Here is a 13,755-nt window from a genome sequence, read left to right as displayed (position 1 = left end):
ATGGGACCTCAGTTTAACATCCCATCCAAAGGGATGCATCTACAACAATGTATCACTCCATAAGTACTGCAATGGAATGTTAGCCTAGATTATGCACTTAATTCATGGAGTAAGGCTTCAACCCATAATCTTCCGTCACAGATAAGCCAGGCTGCTGTATACCATAGGACTATTGTAAACTATGTTGAACAACATTCTTTCTACAATTGTAGTGAAATTACAGGTCCTATGAGCCCCAGAAGTTTTTGACACTTTACATATTTTTAACTAAATGTGACTGTCATCCTATTGTTAGCAAGAACTTTGTTGCATGCTAATATCTTTTGCAAGGACTCATGGTTCCCACCTTTCACTTGGATGTAAAATGTCAACAGCAATTTCAAACTTTCATACACAAGGGTCAGTTAAACTTTTACTATAGTAATAGTTTTGATAAATTCCGGCTAAAAATAGAAGAGGACATTCAATGGAATGCAAAACTTCATTTACACCATCTGGATCAGGCCTAAAACCTGCTGAACTGTGTGTTAACAATATAGATATATTCAGTTCCATATCAACCATACCAACATCTGGGATTGAACTAAAATACAGTTAGACAACATAGGAGTGAATGGTAATATATATGGATAACAGTGGATAATGTTAACCTATGGATTTTCATCAGGTCCAGAGAAATGACTGACTCAGTGAGCCAATTGGTTTGGTAAATATTTAGCTCACTGATATTTCAATAATAAGGCTACTCAATCATCATGAGTAGAATTGTTTACCAACCTTGTTTCTTCTGTCTCCTGGACCACTCTATTTTGGAGGTGGAACCACTTTCAATAAATTAATTTATTATTGCCTAGAAACTGTCTCCAAAGAATATTTTTCCAGGCAATCTGAAGCTAAAAGCCCACGCATTGTAAACTGACATGACTGTACACACGGAGCAAACACAGATATGCTGGTGCTGCACTAAAAATGATCACCTTTCTTTCCTGCACCTCCAAAGCAGCTTCATTAAAAGCAGTAGTTTGACTTTGATGATTTGCTTCAGACATTTCTTCCCAGGAAAGCTTTAAGGGCAGCCAGAGCCCTTGCAAGAGCTGTTGCATCCCATATTCCACCACCTGAGTCCTGCACCTCCTGGCGTCTTATGCGCTGTTCACCAGGAGTGGCATAACATCATGTTAATGAGCTGATCAAACATTATATTAATTGAACGCACTTCCTCTGGTCTACAACCACAGTTTAATGCAAGATTCTTTAACACATTTTTAATTCTGCATTTTTTTAATCCATTGTATCAGCCACAAAAGCACACGTGGCTTTATTTTCACATTAAACCAAATAAGTGTCAGGTGGTCATATAACAGGGAAGTATATTATGTTTCCTCAACCTCTGCATACATATTAAAGTGCAAACATCCAAATGAAAAGGGAAATTGTCAATACTGAAATACACCAACTGGTTGGTCAGCATCTGAAAGAGAAAGATAGGTCAGACAGTAAGAACAACTTACTTTTAGGTCAACTGTTTCAAAGATCAACATTTTCTTTAAGTCATTTTTATTTGAAAAACATCGTCTTAAAATTATGATGAGAATAAATTTCCTTCTAATTATACACGCCATGAACCTATTTTCCAATATTGCAAGTGAATCTGTTAATTGTTCATTTATTTGTCTGAGTTAAGCCAATATATCTTCCTTTAAATTCTCTAAATGATCGTAAATAAGTTCACATTTACTTAATGAGGCCTAAAAAGCTAACAGAACAAACTGACTGTTAAACTGAAGTTCAAAGCTGTCACAAAAATAGAAGGCAACCTAATCATTGAATCATAGAACATTTACGGCACAGAAGGAGACCATTTGGCCCACCGTGTCCGCGCCGGCCAAAAATCAGCCACCCGCCTAATCCCACTTTCCAGCACTTGGTCCGTAGCCTTGTAGGTCACGGCACTTCAGGTGCACATCCAGGTACTTTTTAAATGAGTTGAGGGTTTCTGCCTCTACCACCCTTTCAGGCAGTGAGTTCTAGACTCCCACCACCCTCTGGGTGAAAAAAATTCTCCTCAACTCCCCTCTAATCCTTCTACCAATCACTTTAAATTTATGCCCCCTGGTTATTGACCTCTCAACTAAGGGAAATAGGACCTTCCTATCCACTCTATCTAGGCCCCTCATAATTTTGTACACCTCAATTAAATCACCCCTCAGCCTTCTCTGTTCCAAAGAGAACAACCCCAGCCTATCCAATCTTTCCTCATAGCTAAAATTCTCCAGTCCTGGCAACATCCTCGTAAATCTCCTTTGTATCCTTTCTAATGCAATTACATCCTCCCGTAATGTGGTGACCAGAACTGTGCACAGTACTCAAGCTGTGGCCTAAACCAGTGTTTTATACGGTTCCAGCATAACCTCCCTGCTCTTATATTCTATACCTGGGCTAATAATGGAAAGTATTCTATATGCCTTCTTAACCACCTTATTTACCTGTCCTGCTACCTTCAGGGATCTGTGGACATGCATTCCAAGGTCCCTCACTTCCTCTACACAGCTCAGTATCCTCCCATTTATTGTCTACTCCCTTGCCTTGTTCGCCCTCCCCAAATGCGTTATCTCACACTTCTCTGGATTGAATTCCATTTGCCACTTTTCTGCCCACCTGACCAGTCCATTGATGTCTTCCTGCAGTCTACAGCTTTCCTCCTCACTATCAACCACACGGCCAATTTTTGTACAATCATGCCCCCTACATTTAAGTCCAAATCATTAATATATATCACAAAAAGCAAGGGACCTAGTACTGACTCTTGCGGAACCCCACTGGAAACAGCCTTCCAGTCACAAAAACACCCGTAAAAACGTAAACATTTACTACATGTTGCACACTTAGGCCTTTATATGTAATCATATGATTGTTTTAGTAAATCAGATATATACAGTATACGGTGAATAGTATGTCTATCTCTAGCTTTATTCGCAACCAACTAATCACCTCTGCTTTCAAATCAAAAACACAATAATTTGAATATTTGGAGACAAATTGAACAATCTTCAGGTAATATAGGTGAGGTGGCATTGACTCTGTCACCTCCACCTGGAATGCTCTGCTACAGCTGTTGACTGCAACTTAGCATTCAACTCTAAAAATTATCACCCTTCATTCCAGGATGTTTGCCACCTTTCTGATCCTTAGGACATCCCAAAGTGCTTCACAGACAATGAAGTACTTTTGAAGTGTAGTCACTGTTGTAATGTAGGGAAGCATAGCATCCAATTTGAGCACAGCAAGGTCCCACAAACAGCAATGAGATAGATGACCAGATTATTTCTTCTGGTGATGTTGGTTGAGGATTAAATGTTGGCCGGGACACCAAGAGAGCTCCCCTGATCTTCCATGGGATCTTTTATGTCCAACTGAACAGGCAAACGGGACTTCAGTTTAACATCTCATTCGAAAGATGTCACCTCTGATTGCAGCACTGAGGGAGTGCTCCACAATGAAGTAGGCTTTAAAGCTACATTAAAATAGTATGGAGAAGAATTTGATACGAACACGTTAAGAATCATACAAGACCAGCACCAATTGCAATTTCTGTCCCAAAAGGAATTAAAAAGTTTCAGGAACTGAAAGTCATCAAAAGCTAATTGATAATTAAAATCAGTATCACAAGCACAAGAGAACAATAGAAAACGGAATTGTTGATATTTAGAAGATAAATATTATTTATTTAAGATGTCAGGCTGTGACAGATCAGATTGATCATTTAAGAATGCATCTCAAGGGCACTTTACACCTCTATCATTCCCCTTACAACTCATCGAAAAAGCCATATTTAGAAAGTTATGCACATTGCAGGTAGAAATATTATGAGGAAATGACAATGTAGCAGAAACTTAAAAGTATTCAATCAGGTGTTATAAGGGGCAGTCAATGTGGTTTTAGAAACTAATCATGCCTCACAGTTCTTTTGGTTAACGAGGTAACCAAATTAGTAGACAAGGACTGTCGAGTACATCTGAATTACATGCAAATTCATTGGAAAAAATCCTCTCAGTGAAAGACAGTTCATATTATCCTTCCCGCTGCCTCTAGTCCATGGACCACCAGATCCCTTTCTGCTTAATAACTGGAAGCAGGTCTCAGCTCCACGTAGGTGACTGGGGAGACGACTTGTAAACAAATTCAACGGAAAGAAGGGACTTGGAGGATACCAGACAGCTGGCAAGGAATTCCATAGCATGCGAGATAACACAAGCAGATGATCATATCAGTGCAGTGCAAAATCTTAATGATGCAAAAAGCGGGTCAGAGATTGCTCATTAAGATTGTTATGATAAAAGTAAACAATCACAACATGCACTGAAAGGATAGTTTAGAGATACAAAAGTGCATCCAGCACATGTATCTGTACAAAGTCATTGGCCAGAATTCCCCAACTAAATCTAACTGAATGCACTTCGTCCAGCCTACAACCTCAAGTTAATGCAAGACTTTTTAGCACATTATAATTCTGCATTTTGTTTTCCATTTTATCAGTCACAAAAGCACAAGTGGCTTTATTTTCACATTAAACCAAATAAGTGCCAGGTAGTCATATAACAGGGAAGTATGTTATGGTTCCTCAACCTCTGCATACACATTAAAGTGCACACATCCAAATAAAAAGGGAAATTGTGAATACTGAAATACACAACTGGTTGGTCAGCTTCTGAAAAAGAAAGATAGGTCAGACAGTAAGATCAACTGTTTCAAAGATCAAAATTCTCTTTTAGTCATCTTTATTTGAAAAAGTGATGTAAAATTATGATGAGAATAATTTTCCTTCTAATTATACAGTTGCGCATTCCACAATCCATTTTCCAATATTGCAAGTGAATCTGTTAATTGTTCATTTATTTGTCTGAGTTAAGCCAATATATCTTTCTTTAAATTCTCTAAACGATCGTAAATAAGTACACACTTAATGAGGCCCTAAAGGTAACAGAACAAACTGACTGTTAAACTGAAGATGCCGGTGATGGACTGGGGTTGACAATTGTAAACAATTTTACAACACCAAGTTATAGTCCAGCAATTTTATTTTAAATTCACAAGCTTTCGGAGGCTTCCTCCTTCGTCATTTACCTGACGAAGGAGGAAGCCTCCGAAAGCTTGTGAATTTAAAATAAAATTGCTGGACTATAACTTGGTGTTGTAAAATTGTTTACAATTGTTAAACTGAAGTTCAAGGCTGTCACAAAAATAGAAGGCAATCTAAAAACAAACATTTTCTACATGGTGCACATTTAGGCCTTTATATGTAATTACAGGCCCAGATTTTGCGCTGAGCGGCGTCCACTGCTCATTAGATTTGAACTTACCCACAAACTATCCAAGGACTTTTGGGCGCCAATTTGCTGTAATGGGGAGCCGTAAAAAGTACAGCGTCCTCTACTGAGCATCTGTGAGCTGTGTGAACCAGGCAAGGAACTGTGTAACCCCTTTACCAATCAGATTGAAGAATCATTAATGAGCAGCGCAGACACAGAACCAGGAAGTGTCAGTAAGAATAGTTAATTCAATGTAAAATCAGTTACAGAAAGCAAAATAAAGGGAGGAAGAGAAATATTGAATTATAAGAGAGATAAAAGAAACAAAGAAAAAGTAAAAAAAATCTTTTTTTTTTAAATATCCAACAACAGTTAAAATGTGAAGGAATAAGACTCCACACTTGTAAAAGTAAATTTTCAATGCCAGGGAGCTTGTTTGGCAGTCATTAAGACTTAGCACGCCATTAAAATTTTGGTTAGACTAATAAAAAAAATTTGACGTACCTTTTTCTGGCGAAAATAATTCGTTTCCAGCTAGGCGAGAGAACAACTTTGAGGCGCCATTTGAACAGTGAGTCTGCCGGCGAGATCTCCTTCCTGCGAAGCTTCTTGGCAATTAGGGCATCTGGAGGAGAACCTTCTGGATTTCAGCGTTTAACTGTGAATGTGCAGTCGTCGGACGTTCCTCTACTATTTGCACTGATATAACGATGAGCCCTACATTACAGAGTGAATAGTGTGTTTATCTTTTGATTTTATTGGCAACCAACTAATCCCCACTCCAAAACCAAGTCACAATAATTTAAATAATTTTGAGGCCTACACATTAGAAACATAAAAGAGTACTAGAAAAATTATTGTAAACAATTTTACAACACCAAGTTATAGTCCAGCAATTTTATTTTAAATTCACAAGCTTTCGGAGGCTACCTCCTTCCTCAGGTGAACGATGTGGAAAATCCACATCGTTCACCTGAGGAAGGAGGTAGCCTCCGAAAGCTTGTGAATTTAAAATAAAATTGCTGGACTATAACTTGGTGTTGTAAAATTGTTTACAATTGTCAACCCCAGTCCATCACCGGCATCTCCACATCAGAAAAATTATTGATAGTAAGAAGAGGGATTAAAAATAAATTTTCATCTATTTATGAGGTAGTCAAATGGCGGTGGTCGCCAGGGACAAGCTGAAGCTCAAGCCGGAGCATATGGATCCACGCAGACAGGACCCCGTTGGCCGGACATCCTCCTGCTCCTGCTGGAGGGGATGATAGCAGCAATGGCTGGGACAGCAATCACAAACCATCCAGCTTTTGCTGCACCAACTGGTGGTGGGGCCCACTCACGACTGGGACAGTTTCAATGCACACAGCAAGGTAATAGTTAACATCAGTGAATGTCTCGGGCACAGTTAGATCTAGGTCCTAGATTCCAGACCAACCCTTGCTATTGCAGAAGGGTATTAATATTACTAATAAAGCCTATTTTATTGTGGCATAACCATCTTCCCATAGATTGAGCCTTGTCTGGTCCTGCAGTTATACTATGGGTACCAGTTTGTCACTGGTGCCATTACTGTATATGTTAGCCCAGAAAATAAAATCCTCTTGTTCCATAGATAGATACTGGCCTTGATATTTATGGGGAGGCAATTTATGGGGACCGGCAATCAAGAGTGAGGGGGGGGCAGGGGGTGGGTGGGTAACCAGGAAACATTGCAGATTGTTGGGGGGGATGGAGGAGGATGTCGGACCGTCAGTAAGGGTGGGGGGGTGGGGTGACCAGGAAAAATTGCAGGTTTGGTTGAGGGGGGGAGGGAGGGAGGGAGGTGACCAGGAAACATTGCAGGTTAATGGGGGGAATGGGTGGGATGTTGGACCATCAATAAGGGTGGGTGGGGGGTGACCAGGAAAAATTGCAGGTTTGGTTGGGGGGGTGGGGGTGTTGGTCAGACTGGACCGGCAATCGGAAGGGGGGACCTGGAGAGATCATGGATTGGGAGGGGGCGCGTTTGGCCAATCAAGGCAGATGATTTGTTTGAGGAGCCGGGGGGAGCATTCTTGCTCCACCTGGCCCACAGCGGTGCTCCACAAAGCACTTACCTGCCGGGTCCTGCTGCTCCCGCCTCCTTTTAGCTGCCGGGTTTCCTGAGCCCTGGGAAGCCCGGTCAGCCAGCATTAAGTTTAAATGGCTGCCAAAATATCAGGAGCAGAGCCTCATTTACATATTGTAATCATGGACCCACCTCTCCAGACTGGTTACTCGGACGCCCCCAAACCAGTGGCGGTTAAAACGGAAACAGGCGGGTTAGGGTCAGGTTTCACAAATTTGCCAATTTAACCCCCCCACCCCCGGCCCTCTCCCACCCATTGTGGAGTGGTTAAAGTTCTCCCCACTGTTTCTTAGAAAGAGGAGGGTGCATGGGAAGTGAAACTCTGAAGCGGGGGGGACTCAGCAAAAACCTCTGGGAACCTTTGACATATCCAAATCATTTATGTATGTGGACAAGAGAGACGTCCCAGCACAAATCCCTGGAGCACAAGCTGCATCTTGCAACTCCAAAAAACATCCATTTCCTCTTTCTATATTTCAACCATCCCTCGATCCACTTTATCTTTAATGCCATGGATTTTATTCATCACAACAAATCTCACTTCATAAGATGCATTTGGAATAAGATGAATAAATGTAAGATGACTCACATTGGTTCAGAAAACATGAAATGTATGTATATCATGCATAAATTTTCAATTTCAAAGGTGGAAAAGAAAAACTATTTGTGTGATTATCAAACATATTATTGAAACTATCCAATTACTGTACAACTATCATCAATTATCTTAGTCAAGTACTGGGATGTGTCTTTATATCATTCAAGCACAAGTCAAAACAATTTATTTTAATCCTCTGTAACTCACTGGTAAGGTCACACTTGGAACATTGTGTGTTGTTTTGAGCCACCTGTCTTAAAAGATAGAGTTCACTGAAGAATGACAAGGATGATTCCAAAACCTAAAACTCTAAATTATAAGAGGATTACAGAAATGATTTTTTTTTGCTGGAGAAAGGATAAAAAGAGACACCATCTGGGTTAAAATCATTCATCATTTAAAATGCAGAAAATCACAGCTGCTGATGATTGATTTAACAGGTTACTTGATTTAAACTGTGACCACAGAACTAGAAAATGAGTAAAACATGACATGCCTGAAGTGAGGTCAAACATTTAAAAATTCTCTCACAGAATAGTGATTATGTAAGCTGAGCAGGTAACACCTTATCAGTTAACTCCTTAAAAGACTTGACCAACTATCTAGTTAAGAATGGGTTTCAAGGTTATAAGGGGAAAGGCAGACAATGATCACGTATTACATGGAACATGATACTTCTAATCCTTTTGGGATCATCGGAGTGTCCTTTGTGGAACATAGCTGGTCAGGGTTGAGTATTATATCAGAATGTTAAATTGATACTCTGGAGTTTTCACTTTAATATTCAGTGGTGAAAGATTAATTTATGCCTTTATTTTCTTGGATGTTGTATCTGTTCTTATTTGCTCATATCAGATGATTCAACATCTGCTTTGACTTAATGACACTGCACATTGTACATGATCTTTGGAAAGAGCCGGCTCAATGGATTGAATTGTCTTTCTGATTCCATTCTTTGTGTTCTTACATCCTTATTATAATAGAAAATAAGAAATCCCCCAACCAGATAATGTAAAACAATGGGGGGCAGGGGGGAGGGACTCCTACATCATTGGAAATATTTGCAGTTGTAGCCTTCCCTGTAATGATCCACTACAATTCTTACCTCCAGGCAGGGAGCCAGGGAGCTGTACCTGTTCTTGTCCACTTCACTCAAGAAATAAAAACCATTGAATTTGAATATAGTTCCTTATATTCTTAATTAGCCACATTGGCTTCTGTTAGCTTTTGAGCTGTTCTGATTTGGCCAGAATTAATTTTGAATGTGTTCTTACTAACGGTTCCTTTAATACTTCACTTTTCTACAACTCCCAACCCTTATTCTATTCCAATTATCTTTTCTAAAAAAAACTCTTTGCATTTACCCAAATTATGCTGTTTCAAGGTCCAATATTTTTAAGTCTTTTTGCATGTAGTCATAACCAATCAAGTTCCAATGGTATGGTCATTGGATCCTTCGTGTCCCCTACTTTTACCTTATACACTATACATGGATCATTACTAAAGATTAGACCCAGGATAGCTTCTGACCTAGTTCACTATGAAAAGTTAAACAAAGAAGCAAACCTGCACCAACTCTTGGAATATGCATCCTCAGCTTTTCCACTACGGTTCTCACGGTCAATGGTTGAGTAACTGACATCCCCCCACGATTAATGATCCGGATTTTCCCTGGTCTATAAAAGTATTTCCTTGTGTATCTTCTATTGTGCACAGGTCAGCAATCAATTATTACCTTCTTTCTTTCATTATGCTTGAGTTCAGTCTACATTGTGCATCAGCCAAGGCACTTGTCATTTCTTTCTACGGATGAGATGTCCTCTTTTATCCAGATATACACAGTAGTCATTCATCTGCTGACCACCATAAACATGATATAGGTATATATATACACATATACACATCCATCATCTTCCACAAAACATTCCGGTTTCTTAATAAGATTTCAATGCTGCAATGTCACTTTTACTGACCAGTGAAATAACTATTTCCTGACATCTATTATCTGAGACCTTGAACTTCATAAAGCATTAGCTGTATGTATAACAAGCAGATGCTTTATATGTTTGAATTTTGCACACTGAAGTAATACCTACTGTTAAAAATACACATCAAAGATTGTAATAGAACTAATAGTCTAAATATTATGCACGAAAGCAGAGATTGATCATATTTTCAAATTAGTTTCTCAATAATTCAGCATCTTTCAAATTGGGGTCATAAAACATTTCCCAACAAAGTCAAGTAGAATTTTTCACAAAGTATAGATGATGAAAGTCAAAATGAAATTTTGTCCGAGTGCCAGCTGGTTTGCAGATAGCTAATACATTTTTCTTTTGTCTTTTTCCGCACGTAGCAATTAACTTAATGGATGACATGGCATTTGCTCCATTGTTTCTGTATGCTTCTTACTCGACCTGTTATTTTGCATAGCATAAAGGAAGCATGCATATGGCAATCAAAATAGGTGGCATTTAGGAATCCAATTATAAGTCCTTAACAGTTATTTTAACGCCATGAAATTCAGTGCTAGGGTCATTTTCAGAATATTGTTATTAACTCCCTCTGAATATTGAATGAATTCATGATAAGCTAAAGTGTAGATGCTCTGTAGATGGAGCAGGACTGATGAGAATGGGCCTTTTCTTGTTCCATATATTCTCATGTTCTCACGTGATGATATCCCCTTGATGTGGCCCCTCACCACCTGCAGAGTAGGGCAAGTAGGCATCAGTGTAGTTAGCACTAAACTCCCAATTCTGCAGGAAGCAATAATTTTCCCTTTGGAGGCCATGCTGCCAATATACACAGGCCTCATTAGTGGCTTAGAAATTATGTAAATGCATGATTAATTTGCCCCGCAATGAATTTCCTGTGCTGATCTGCAGTGCAACTTTGGATTTGCTGATTACCTGTATAACATCGGTGTTGTAAGGTCTGCAAACTGTTCAATGAATTGCATTTAGACTGCTATTTTTAACTTGCCAAACTGAACTTTGAGCATTACAGCACTGAACATTTATTTATTTGTTCTGCTGCTTGCCACTATTTTCCTGCAATGCAGCACTGGTTTGGTTCAGACCTCCAACAGGAGCATTCTTGTTGCCAACAGATTCACCCTGGAGCTGCCAACACCATGTCCAGCATGGGTATTCCATTGAGCCTGCCTATGGCCATCCTGGATTTGGAGGAAAAAAGGACAAATGGCCCAGGTTGGTGCACAGCTTTGCAAGTTGGTGTGTCAAGGAGTGATCGGCAAGGATTTTAGCTAAAAGCAGCTTTTGAGCCCCTACATGAACAGTCCAATGGTCCTCTCTGAAATCAATTTGCTCTCTACCACCATGCTAGGCCGACTGCTCCCACCACCAGCCCCCCCCCCCCACCCCCCACTTCACTACCATCTCTGCATGTTGGCTCCCAACATTAAGAGTCATACATCACCAAACATTTTAAAGAAAGTGCAGCCTTCTTATTATTCTGTTCCACATGTGTGTTCCTGCATCAATATTTGCTTTGTCAGAGTTTGCCCTTGCTGACAATGTGGGGTGTGTGTCACCCATTTTTTAAAATCTTGTTTTCCTTCTAAATGGAGGAGCAAGTGTCATGGCTCATTGCTGCTCCTCACTGGGGACCTGGTGACTCCCTTGTGGTGGATGCTTTGTTTCTGCTATGTCATGAGATGGCTGTGCTGAAGCCCCAGGGGTAACCTGGTGAGTGAATCACCTGCCCGTTATAAAACCTGTCCAGTTTTCATTTGATTGCAGTCTCAATAGTGGAAAACGCACGCTGGGGTTTGGGGTGCCCTGGAATTGCCACCATCTGCGGGTTCCCCAAACCCTCCTACAGATGTTGGAATAGCTCTGCTGCATTTTCTCTGCCACTACAAGCAGGGAGCTCTGAAGATTCTCAAAGGAGTGCATGAAGAGTTTCTGGTGATTAATCAGTGCAGCTCAGTATGATCCCTTGTAAGGTGAGTCTACGGGTCGAATAGCAGCTGCCTGTTTGACCCTAATCCTCCCTTGTTCTGGTTGGTGCTCCTCTGCTGCCACTTCCACTTGCTCCTGCTCATTACTGGCCAGTGCCTTCCAAAGTGCTCACTCCTGACACCCCTATCTGATAACCTGACGTGGCTGTTTCTGAGCTGGTGCTTTACAGGTGCTCATGTGATGGGCCCTGCTGCAAGTTTCTTTATATGAAAAAGAAACTTGCACAAAGAAAGGGAACATCTGTATAAAGTATACAGCCAATGGCTGTGAACACAGTAGCAAGGTTACTACAGTGCCTTGCAGTAGACAGAAAGATGACTTAATACCCTGTACACACAAAAAAACAGGCAGGGAGCTTAAACAAATTATTAAAATGAGCCAAGTCAGCAGAATCTAGTGGGGTTGGCCCGTCACTCAACCAATGTGGATGGCCCACAATTGCTGGAATGTAGCCCATTTTTCGGTCAATTGCAGAATTGGCCCTATAGTTCTAATCCCAAGACCCTATATGGTCTCCAAGAGGATCCCTGGAGACCCACATCATCATCATTTCTGTTTAGCTGTTATCTGTATTTTACCAGCACAATATTTCCATTTCTGTATAGTAATAAAAATGTTTTCTGCAATGATGGCACCATTTGCTTGGGTACTTGGCACTGACATTCAGAAGTTAGATGGGGTACCTGCAAATGTATCACAATTTGCAGGGATCCCAGGAATTGTGTCAATATTTGCAGGGGGGCCCCTCCAACACAAAAAGTTTGAAAACCACCTCCATAACAGATCGCATGTTGTTGAAGACTATGGAGCAAATACTCAAAACTCTTCCAAACAACTTGTATTTACGTTATTTTGAGTACTATTGCAGCCCAATGTCACCGGAGTTTCCCATCTCCCTGTGGAAGAAATTAAGAAAATTTCTCTCCAGTTTCCTCCTTTTATTTGTCTGTCCAGGACCAGGCATCTCCTGCAGTTAAGAAAGCTTCCTGGTCAAGAGCAACACCACTAGGAGGCACAATAATGTGGCCCAATGAAGACTCTTCATTCAATCTTCCTTTCCACTGGGAGCACCTCTTTATGTAACAAAGATCCACTCAGTCTTTACAATGTCTTTGATCCAGGGCAGGTCTCATTTTGCTATCGGATTTGAATAAAGTATCGAATAAAAACCTGATTTGTTTTCTGAGAGACATGAAAATCAGGATGTTACTCAGTGTATCCCAGGCAATATGCCATGCTGCAGATCAATATAACATCCACGCAGGACAATATCTCAACAGTTGCACTGTCAGACCTGTCTCAACAGGTTGAGTACACAATCAGTTAATTCCTTGAAACTGGAAACCAACCTTCATCAGACCAAAAGACATGACATTCCCCAGCATTGCTACCATTTTCAAAGTTTATCATCATGATAATGGTGGAGGAAAATCAGGTGTATGGATAATTCTGAAATGATGTAGCCCGAAATAAACACAAGTCATTTGTGATCAAGGTCATTCTTAAGATACCATTAATTTGGCTATTAGTCACATTTAACAGCTTATTGTGTAAGGTATTACGCATGACACCTTATTCTTGGAGAACTCTTTTCCCAAAACCTTAACGCTTTATCCTTTGCAAAATACAGAAGCTTGAAGCAATACACTTAATGTAGTCATCATCCATCCATCTATCCAGATTGATGGGTTGAAAGCCTCCCTTTTCTGATGTTCTAAAACTCCTACATGAAAGCAGTCTGGGCAATCTCAT

Source organism: Heptranchias perlo, chromosome 6, assembly GCF_035084215.1.
Source record: "Heptranchias perlo isolate sHepPer1 chromosome 6, sHepPer1.hap1, whole genome shotgun sequence".
In the NCBI taxonomy this organism is placed as follows: domain Eukaryota; kingdom Metazoa; phylum Chordata; class Chondrichthyes; order Hexanchiformes; family Hexanchidae; genus Heptranchias; species Heptranchias perlo.
This window is presented reverse-complemented; position numbering follows the sequence as displayed.